The 12500-nt window shown below is 31.0% G+C and overlaps 1 protein-coding gene across 1 annotated transcript in view; it reads right to left on the bottom strand.

The window, feature by feature from the left end:
• Positions 1-12500, bottom strand: part of wake (wide awake) — a 333714-nt gene that overhangs the window by 318243 nt on the left and 2971 nt on the right. The window lies entirely within an intron of this gene.

Raw genomic sequence — 12500 nt, 5'->3', positions numbered from 1 at the left:
ACTGAGTCACAGGTGTTCAGTAAGCACTGAATCACAGGTGTTCAGTAAGCACTGAGTCACACGTGTTTAGTAAGCACTGAGTCACAGGTGTTCAGTAAGCACTGAATCACAGGTGTTCAGTAAGCACTGAATCATAGGTGTTCAGCAAGCACTGAGTCACAGGTGTTCAGTAAGCAGTGAGTCACAGGTGTTCAGTAAGCACTGAGTCACAGGTGTTCAGTAAGCACTGAGTCACAGGTGTTCAGCAAGCACTGAGTCACAGGTGTTCAGCAAGCACTGAGTCACAGGTGTTCAGTAAGTACTGAGTCACAGGTGTTCAGTAAGCACTGAGTCACAGGTGTTCAGTAAGCACTGAGGTCACATATGTTCAGCAAGCACTGAGTCACAGGTGATCAGTAAGTACTGAGTCACAGGTGTTCAACAAGCACTGAGTCACAGGTGTTCAGTAAACACCGAGTCACAGGTGTTCAGAGAGCACTGAGTCACAGGTGTTCAGAGAGCACTGAATCACAGGTGTTCAGTAAGCACTGAATCACAGGTGTTCAGTAAGCACTGAATTACAGGTGTTCAGTAAGCAGCTGAATCACAGGTGTTCAGTGTGCACTGAGTCACAGGTGTTCAGTGTGCACTGAGTCACAGGTGTTCAGTGTGCACTGAGTCACAGGTGTTCAGTAAGCACTGAGTCACAGGTGTTCAGCAAGCAACCGAGTCACAGGTGTTCAGTAAGCACTCAGTCACAGGTGTTCAGTAAGCACTGAGTCACAGGTGTTCAGTAAGCACTGAGTCACAGGTGTTCAGTAAGCACTGAGTCACAAGTGTTCAGTGAGCACTGAGTCACAGGTGTTCAGTAAGCACTAAGTCACAGGTGTTCAGTAAGCACTGAGTCACATGTGTTCAGTAAGCACTGAGTCACAGGTGTACAGGTGTTCAGTAAGCACTAAGTCACAGGCGTTCAGTAAGTACTGAGTCACAGTGTTCAGAAAGCACTGAGTCACAGGTGTTCAACAACCACTGAGTCACAGGTATTCAGTAAGCACTGAGTCACAGGTATTCAGTAAGCACTGAGTCACAGGTGTTCAGTAAGCACTGAGTCACATGTGTTCAGTAAGCACTGAGTCACATGTGTTCAGTAAGCACTGAGTCATATGTGTTCAGTAAGCACTGAGTCACAGGTGTTCAGCAAGCAGTGAGTCACAGGTGTTCAGTAAGCAGTGAGTCACAGGTGTTCAATAAGCACTAAGTCACAGGTGTTCAGCAAGCAGTGAGTCACAGGTGTTCAGTAAGCAGTGAGTCACAGGTGTTCTGTAAGTACTGAGTCACACGTGTTCAGCAAGCACTGAGTCATATGTGTTTAGTAAGCACTGAGTCATATGTGTTTAGTAAGCACTGAGTCACATGTGTTCAGTAAGCACTGTGTTCAGTAAGCACTGAGTCACAGGTGTTCAGTAAGCACTGAGTCACAGGTATTCAGTAATTACACTGTGTATCTTTCAGCAAATATGCGGTATAAAAACAGACGTCACAAAAATTAGATTTATTAAATCACAAAAATGTAAAATACACGAACCGTGACAAAAACTGGCTCGAAAAAATTGTTAGTGAGAGGTTTTTCTCGACATGAGGTAAAAATGGACAGGTAAAATGGTTAAGGTTTGTTCTTTCTAAAAAAAAAAAAAAAAAAGATTATTCAAAACATGTTTTATGGGGAACCAACAGCTAAAGTCGTATTGCGATATTCAATGCTAAAAAAAAAGTTAGCATTTGAAATCTGCAATAAAGGATATGAAAAAGGTTGGATTGGTGAAGTTACTTTTCACTATTTGAAAAATACTCGAAAATTTCAAAAATTGAAGAATTGATATCTTTTTCAGAGATTCTTCATATAATGTGTAAGAAAACAGCAGGCAAAAAAGAGAGGTTAAAAAGAATGGATTCAAAAGTACAAAATTTATCGAAAAGAGCCAGAAGAATATTTAAAAAATTCATATGCATTCATAAATTAGTCATGGTCACAAATAAGAGAACACACAATGGCATTAGAATCTATGGAAAGGTAATAAGAGTAAAACGACAATAAATTGTAGGTACAAAATGCTTAAAAATTCAGATCGAAAAGACTATTCAAAACATAGAGAATTATGGTTAAAAAAGAGGGTAATTCATACAGAAGATTTAGAGATACTGACAATCACAAATAGATAATTTTCAGAATTATATGCTACAGATAGATAATTTTCAGAATTATATGCTACAGATAGATAATTTTCAGAATTATATGCTACAGATAGATAATTTTCAGAATTATATGCTACAGATAGTTCTAAAAAAAAAAATGAGGAAGATATTTATAACAGCCAATAACAGAGGTGAGTGAAACAATATGTTAAAAATATACGACATAAGAAAATTATATATTTGAGAGAAAAATTATACTATAGCATAAAAAGGACTTAAAAACTGCTCTACAAAGATTTAAAAATAATATGGAAGAGATATGTGAAAAGAAAAGATGCTGGAGTAGTCTTCATTAACGTAAATCATAATCCATTAAGAGATTTCGATAAATGAAAACATAACAACAGCAAGAATTGGGCTCGAAATGGACTGTTTAAACAGGGAAAGCAATGGTTCAAGATATTTAAAAAAAAAAAATTCTTATTATGCATGATTTAAATGAAATAAGTTGAAGTGCCAGCAGTTTAATTATTTTTCAATAACTTAATTGGGTGTGAATGAATATTATAACTAAGAAAAAGAGAGGATGTTATAAAGAATTTTGGAAATAAATTATTTCAAGTGTATAAAATGATAGTTGTGGTATCAAAATTGTAATCCTGAATGAAAAAAAAAAAAAAAAAAAAAAACGAAGCTGAATCATATCTATTAAATGCAAACTTAATACAAGTATAATTAATCATATCCTTATAAAGTACACTATTTGCAAACAGAAATCAAGAATTAGGAATATATAAAGTGTCTTAAGACCATAAGTTTACAAGAAATTGAACCATAATAAAACCTGAGAAAGAATTAGCATAGAAAAGATAGATATTTGTGATTGATATATACCCCAATAATGACATGCAAAACTAAAAAAAATAAGATGTAACACACACACACATATATATATATATATGTGTATATATATATATATATATACATATATATATATACATTATATATACATATATATATATATATATATTCATATATATATATATATATATATATATATTTTATACATATATGCATATATATACACTATATATATGTGTATATATGTATGCATATATATGTATATATACGCATAAAAATATGCATACATATAGTACATATATATATATAATATATATATATATATATATATATAATATATATATATATATATATATATAATATATATATAACATATATATACAGTATATATATATATATATATAGATATCTACATGTATATATATATACATATACATATATTCATTGCTGTGAAAACATGCTGAAAAGGAAACATTTTTACATTTAAGAAACATGTAGAGTCTACATCTAGTAATTTGAAACAGTTATTTTTCAAAAATAATAAAAAATTCACATGAAAGATTTAATATAAATTTTGAAGTAATAACAGCTTTTTTAAAAGAGCCTCCGGATCACATGAAATCTAATATTGTTTATCGTAAAAGAAAACTAAAATATAAAAACTTTCAAAAGCATTCCAAAAGATTTATGAATGAGGTGTTAGAATCAAAAGCTTTTTCAAATATTAGAAAAATGAGAAAATTTTACTTCTCTTTAAAAATAAAAACTGAGATAGTTGAATATTTGAGATATATAATATTAAAACTTACAAAGAAAAGCAAGATTCTTTGACGCGTATTTGAGATGACGCGGTAAAATGATGCAAAAGATGAAAATCTAACAAAAAGTAAAAGGTAACAAGACTGATGCAAAAATCAAAGTAATTCATATTTCTGGCTTATGATGAAAATGATGAGATTTAAAAAAAAAAATTCCGTATTAATATGGAGAAAATAAACTGCTTATAAATGTTTAGCAGAATTGACTTTCCCTTATATGTTGAGATTAACAAAATTTCGTTCTAATATTTAGAGAAATTAACTGCTCTATAATTGTGAAGATTTGCAAAATGTCGGATTATTATGCGGAAAAAATAAACTTTTATAAATGTGAAGAATAATAAACTTTCACTTTTGATAACTTTTGATTTTGAGATAGCTATTTATAAATGAAAAAGAGCACATACATTTGTAACCCATTATGAAAAATAGAGAGTTATATCCAAACAAGAAATACCACAATATATTTTTAAGGGGATGGAATAGGTGCATATAATAATAACAGAAATAGATGAAAAATAGAAAATTTTAAAAGTTGTAACTAATCACATATAGATACAAGGAAAAAGATTCTAACACTTAAAATTTGGTATCCAGCAACAAGCATCTGTATGAACACCTTAAAAAGAAAGGTTTTATCATTGCGAAGCTAAAATTATTCATAAATTGTATGAAACAAACGAGCCGAGAAAGAACAAGACTTAAGTTAGAAAGAAGTTTAATAAACTAGATAAGATTAGTAAGATAATTGAAATTTCAAATAAATGACTGAACCAGATAAGTGTAATAAGATAATGGAATTTCAAATAAATGACTGACAAAATAAGAATTATTAAGACGTTTTCATTAAATTACAAAATGAAGAAAAAAAGAGAGGTGGATCTCACTTGACAAAACTCTTAATGAGAGAGAGAGAGAGAGAGAGAGAGAGAGAGAGAGAGAGAGAGAATTATAAAACTTTTAGTAATATATAGCATTGAGCGATAAAGAGGTGCTCTTACTTGACATAAAACTCTTCATATGAGAGAGAGAGAGAGAGAGAGGAGAGAGAGAGAGAGTGTGAGAGAGAGAGAGAGAGAGAGAGATATTTTGAAAAAAATAAAAATTACTTAGAAAGTTTCAGTAAATTTTACCAATAAGAAAAAATGAGGTGGCTCTCATTTAAGATAAAACTCTTGATAAGAGAGAGAGAGAGAGAGAGAGAGAGAGAGAGAGAATTATAAAGCTTTTAGTAATATATAGCATAGAGCGATAGAGGTGGCTCTTACTTGACATAAAACTCTTCATATGAGAGAGAGAGAGAGAGAGAGAGAGAGAGAGAGAGAGAGAGATATATTTTGAAAAAAAATTACTTAGAAGGTTTCAGTAAATTTTACCAATAAGAAAAAATGAGGTGGCTTTCATTTAAGATAAAACTCTTGATAAGAGAGAGAGAGAGAGAGAGAGAGAGAGAGAGAGAGAGAGAGAGAGAGAGAGAATAAAGATTTAAAAATCCAGAGCTAAGCGAGACACAGACAGACTTTTCCCAATAACTAATGAACTCGAAAATGGAAGACCTTTGGGGAGGAAGAATGTGACTAAGAGACATAGGATGAATGCATATCCTTCGTGAATTTTAAATGGAAAGCAAGATCATATGGGCGGTTGTTATTATTATTATTATTATTATTATTTTTACAACCCTAGTTGGAAAAGCAAAATGCTATAAGGCCCAAGGGGTCCAACAGGGAAAAATAGCCCAGTGAGGAAAGTAAATAAGGAAATAAATAAACTACAAGAGAAGCAACACACAACCATAATGAATAATTTCAAGAACAGCAACAACACCTAGTTGGAAAAGCAATATGCTATAAGCCCAAGGGGTCCAACAGGGAAAAATAGCCCAGTAAGGAAAGGAAATAAGGAAATAGATAAATTACAAGAGAAGTAACAAACACCCGAAATAAATCATTACAAGAACAGCAACGACAACAAACTACATTTCCTTTATATAAAACTATACAAACTTCAAAACAAACAAGAGGAAGAGAAATAAGATAGTCAGCGTGGCCGACGTCAATTTATAAAAAAAAAAAAAAAAAAAAAAAAAAAACAATGGAAAATACAACAAATAAGATATGTAAACGATAAATATTATTCATTAGATGAATAGAATACATACAAAGGTAAGCATAAAACATGCTGAACAATAATGTACAATATATTATCATAAGTTTTCTGCACAGAATAAAAGTCAAAGTAAAATAGCTCAAAGAGGCATGCCTTTGGAAATCAGGAATCAAATAATTACCGATAGATAAAATATAAACAAAAACTTTATATTACATCAAAATAAGATTTTCTTTAATAGAGGAAACTTTGGAAAATTCGAGTACCACCGCAAGTTTAATTGTAAATTATTCTCGTGGGCACTTTCAACGAGATAAAGAAAAATAAAAAAAATGACATTCTTCTGTTATTATTATTATTATTATTATTATTATTATTATTATTATTATTATTATTAATTGCTAAGATACAACCCTAGTTGAAAAAGCAGAATGCTATAAGCCCACGGGCTACAACAGGGAAAATAGCCCAGTGAGGAAAGGAAACAAGGAAAAATAAAATCACAAAATAAATATTTCCTATATAACCTAAGAAAACTTTAACAAAGAAGAGGAAGAGAAATAAGATAGAATAGTGTTCTCGACTGTACCCTAAAAATAAAAAAAAAAACATCCTAAGGGGTAAAAATATTGTTGGAATGATCAAACCCTAAAAAGTGCGGAAAATCTTCAAAGAGCTAATTTATGTTAATTAATATTCACTATTAAGAAGACGTTTGAGAGTTTCTGTATGCCTGCCTTCTCAAAGCTGGTATGTTTCAAACGTTTAATCTCAATGTACGATGTAAATCGGTCGCGAATATTCATGAAATTTATCCCCTTTTCATCAAATATAAAGCATATTTTGTTCCATTCATTTACAAATGAAAACAATTCTAGTTCATAATAAAGTACGTCAATAGGAGTTGACATTAGAGAACATTATATCGCAGCTCCATATTCTCAATGTTCGTTAGCGATAAATAGCAAAGAATGTGTGTTCTTCGATCATAATAATTTGTATATTTTTCCTTCTAGCACATATAACGTACTTTTGTATGAACTATGAATGGCTGTAAAGGAGTTTTCTCCTATCACACTTATCGAGATCCATGGATGTCAATGAAAATTACAAGTTTTTAGTTCGAAAATAATAAATTTAACGATTGTACTAATTTCAATAGAGATCGTTTAAATTGACTATATTAATATCCTTCCTTCATATATGAGGTTTTAACTTTATTATACACACAAAAACACACACGCACACACACACATATATACATATATATACATACATATATATATTATATATATGAACATATATTTATATATATATATATATATGCATATATTTAATATATATATATGTATATATAAATATATGTATATAAAAATATATATATATATATATATATATATATACATATATATAAGTTCAAACACTTCATAATGTCTTATTCTATAAACAAACATTTCAGTGGAACGAAGTTGGATTGTTTGGACACCTAAAGTGATATCTATTTTAATTTCTATCACACCAGCACTGTGATCTCCTTTATAATTAGGCTATCTCATCATTGAATCTCGTAAAAACTGAGAATTTGAAAAACTCAAACTACAAAGAGAATAATCCTCGAAAAACACCTAATACTCAATTTCAATAATGACTCTACTAAAAAATTCCTCAATTCCTTAACGTAATATTTTAAAAATCCCTTTCCATTATATGTTGGTATCTGATGTTACTTAAAAGATTGCATTATATATGTGTATATATACACACACATATATATATATATATGTATATATATACATATGTACTGTATGTATATAATTGAGTGAAAAACCTCATATATGAATGAAGAATAATGATATACATATACATATACATATACATTATATATATATATATAAATATATGTATATATATAAATACACACACACACACACATATATATATATATATATATACACACATATATATGTATATATAGATATATGTATTTATGTATATAGTGTATATATATATGTATATATACATATATATATGAATAAATATATATATATATATATATACTGTATATATATATATTATATATATATTATATATATATGAATATATATATGAATATATGTATATATATATTATATATATATACGGTATATATATATATATATATATATACCGTATATATATATATATATATATTATATATAAATATATATATATATAAATATATAAATATATATATATTTATATATATATTTATATATATATATTATATATATTTATATATATATATTATATATATTTATATATATATAAATATATATATATATATATATATATATACATACATGTATACACACGCATATATAGTCTATATAAATATAAAAAAAAGTTTAAGGCCACCCCAATTTTCTCTCTTTTACATTTATCCACTTACTAAATCGAACAATTGTTACTATTCTGTCTCACTTGAGAATCGTGCTTTTGATATTAAGAATTTCAGTTTATGTGCGATAAAGATATTCTTTTCTTAACATCATGAAGTTTCATTCATTTTCTTATTTTACAATTTTTTTTTAGTTTCCCGAATGAAAAAAAAAACCAAATTCTACCTAATTAAAAGTTATATACTATAGCAATATGGTATCTATTTAGAAATTGTACTTTTTATCTATTTTCGGTCAATATTTCGAATTAAATTAATAAAGCTATTATGAATCCAATTCTCTTCTAAAATTTACATACAGGACTGGTGATCCAATGATTGATTCTCACGAAACTTATTATATAAATCTTTTGTTTCTCTAAGTTCCAAGACTTCTCATTCCCACTTAACAAGATCTAGCATCAGATAATCCATAGTATTTTCGAGTCTCGCTCAAACTCGTTTTATTTCTTTGGACGCTGCAACCTCATCGTCCTTGTGAGCTAGGGATGGGGGGTTTGGGGGAGCCTATAGGTCTATCTGCCGAGTCATCATTAGTCTTGCCCTCATTGGTCCTAACCTGGTTGGAGAGGGGCTTGGGCGCTGATCATATGTATATATGGTCAGTCTCTGGGACATTGTCCTGCTCGGTAAGGCAATGTCACTGTCCCTTGCCCCTGCCATTCATGAGCGGCCTTTAAACCTTCAAACCTTTAATGGTGAAATAATCCTTATACCTTCGAGGGAATATTCGAATAGACCTTATATCTCGTTGTTGCTTTGATCGTCAGTATTCAGATCAGGCCAAAGACAGTAATATCACTTCGCCCACATCAGTATTTCATTCTAGATTATATTTCCATTTGAAAGGATTACTGATCAGAAAGATTGAACCCTTAAGCCCTGTCCACACTATTGAGCATGCCCGACGGGCAAACAGTGATACCAGGCCACAATAGTTAGTGAAAATGAGGGTTGAGGACGTTAGAAGCGGGAAAACTAAAGGCAGGGATCTGGCAACACTGTATGATTGCAGATCCCTGTCTGTGGTTTTCCCGCTTCTGACGTCATTAACCCTCATTTTTACTAACTATTGTGGTCTGGTATCACTGTTTGCCCGTCGGGCATGCTCGATCGGGTGGACAGGGCTTTAGTTCGAAAGTATACTTATCCTTTCTTATTGACATTAATTTAAACATTTCTCACCATTTTTTAGAAATAAAAACAAAAAATTCAAAGTCCGACAATCATTAAAATAAATAAATAATCGTATTTGTCTTTCTTGAAAAGCCAAATGCCAAGTTCCCTAATGATAGCAATCATTTGTAGAAATTGTAGATCAGCCGGTCTTTGCTTCACCACAATATATCACCTAAACTTAGCGGAACAATTTATAGCCCATCACATATATTTCCTACATGCGAATTAATAGCAGTTCCACCCTCAGATAATGTAACGGTTGTGATAGCCTCTTTGAAACATCCTTGCCTGGCGATCTATCGGACTGGGGTTCGAGTCACGCTCAAGTTCGATAGTTTCTCGATAGCTCCTTGTGAGCTAAGGATATGGAGGATGCGGGAGCCTATAGGTCTACTAGCAGAGTTATCAGCAACCATTGCCTGGCCCTCCCTGGTCCATTGTTGGATGTCGATGGTGCTTGGCGCTCATCGTATGTATATAAGATCATTCTCTAGGGCATTGTCCTGCTAGGTAATTGTTAATATCTCTTGCCTCTGCCATTCATGAGTGACCTTTAAACCTATGGCTTGTTTTATTCAAGAGCCTTCACTTACTAGGGAAAATGCATAGGTAGGAATATAAACACACACATTCTTATATTATTGTGTGTTTGTTAGTCTGTTGATAATTTTATTTATTTCGATAAATATAAGTTGACTAAAGTTTAATCTCAATTTTACATCCCTTTAAAGTTAGTGCGGCTTTAAACCCCTTAAGACTGCATTCATCTTTTGAAGAAAATTGTGAATAATATTGTGAATAATTGAAGGACAAGACCACCAAACTGACAATTTTCATAGGACGTTTTCGTTCACCTTTTCCGAGGTCAGGTTTAGAACTGAGGACAGAGCTTTAAAATAAATAGTCGATTGATCCTGGGGATGAAGAGAATTTTTGCGAACATTAATAACTATCAAACTCTAATCTAACCTCTTCATAAATATTTTCAAGTTATCACAGTTATCTTAAAAAAATAATTTGATATTATCAGTTATTTTAAAAATAATTTGAGGTTATCGCAATTATCTTAAAAATAATGAGGTTATCGCAGTTATCTTTGAAAATTCCTGATATAAATACAATGGCTACGTGACACTAAGACAGTTATGCATCGTAATTTATCATAAAATCTAGTGAATAGTGCATAACATTTGGTATTAATAATGTTGGATATTGATTGATATTAAGCAAATGCATCAAGGAGAGTTTTGAATAATACTAATGATAATAACAATAACAGGAATAACAAAACTAAAGACAGTGTGATACAGCATTAATAGACTCAATTGTGTTTATATCAATAAAAATAAACAATATAATAAAAGCTTACTTTGATAGAGCTAAGACAGGAAGACAACAAGCATAACACGTATAATACCAATAGCAATAGAAAAAATACATCAAACAACACATAATGGAGTTTAGAAAATATTACCAATTATTAAATCTTTAAGGTAACTTATATAAAACACTCACTAATAAAAAAGCTTGCAAAATAGAATACGATAAAAGGTTACTCGTCGTTTCTAACAACTAATAGATAAAACAACATTGGTAAAGTAAGCGGGAATTAGAAAAAAGAAAGTGAAATATACATCACAAAAAACACTTCAGTAATAAATTCTCCTAAACTCACTAGGAAATTAAAAAAAACCTCCAGTTTCACAAGAATATAAAAAAATAAACAATCGTAACAAGAATAGATCAAGCAAAAACAAACAAACAAAAGCATGCAAGACAAGCCGCAGGTCAAATTAGCGACACAAAAGCATTTTTTCAAAACGAAGGAACATCGAGTGAAAAATGAGAACAATCAATCAAGCAAGGAACAAAGATGATATCAGTGTCAGGCGACTATGCAAGCAAATAAAAAACTAGCTTAAAGGTTAAAAAACAATAAACAAGGCAAAAAGAGGAAGAAGGGGGAAATACAATGCCAAGACCAGCATAGAGAGAGAGAGAGAGAGAGAGAGAGAGAGAGAGAGAGAGAGAGAGAGAATTAAAAATTAAATCTACTTTTCAAGTGTAGAAAAATTTAATATACTCAACCTGAGAGAGAGAGAGAGAGAGAGAGAGAGAGAGAGAGAGAGAGAGAGAGAGAGAGAGAGAGAGAGAGAGAGAGAGAGAGAGAGTATTAAAAATTGAAATCTACTTTAAACGAGTTTGTATTAGAAACTTAGCATACTTAACAGAGAGAGAGAGAGAGAGAGAGAGAGAGAGAGAGAGAGAGAGAGAGAGAGAGAGAGAGAGAGGGGGGGGGGGTTCGATTGTACTGAAAATTGAAACATTAAATATTAGTCATAAATTACTTGACAGTGAAACAGAATAGAAAAGTGTCTTCTAGGTTCAACGTAATCTATGAGACACAAACGAAAACACGTATCATATAAATCAATACATCTTATAAAGGAAATATTGAGTTGGAGAAAGTATTTTCCATTTAATCTTTTTATACAGCGGCTCGATCAAGTTCAACTTCAAAGTGTCAGAAGAGGGATCAGAAATTATGCCTTTTGAAAACTGGGGACGTAAAAATGCAATAGCTAATGTATCCCACCATTGAAATAAATCTATTTATCAGAGGTTAAACCATCTCTGAATAATATGAAAAGACAAAAGTGTTCATATCTTGAGTTCAGACCAAAGTCAAGTAAATAAATGGCAAAAATACTACAAATCAATCATATACAGAATTCAATATTGACTGCTTTGGCTTCCTATAACTGCAACTGATAAATTTCAACTCCAAAGGAAATAGACTGAATGACTGAATATTCAAACAAAACTGGATGTGACACGAGACCTGAATGAGCGCCCTGAAGGACTCAAATCAAGGGCATGTAAAACTTTTAGTAAGTTAAAAAGTATCTCAAAGAACATAA

This window comes from Palaemon carinicauda, chromosome 18 (genome assembly GCF_036898095.1).
Source record: "Palaemon carinicauda isolate YSFRI2023 chromosome 18, ASM3689809v2, whole genome shotgun sequence".
NCBI lineage: Eukaryota > Metazoa > Arthropoda > Malacostraca > Decapoda > Palaemonidae > Palaemon > Palaemon carinicauda.
The sequence above is the reverse complement of the archived record's forward strand: the minus strand, read 5'-3'. Positions and strand labels throughout refer to the sequence as shown.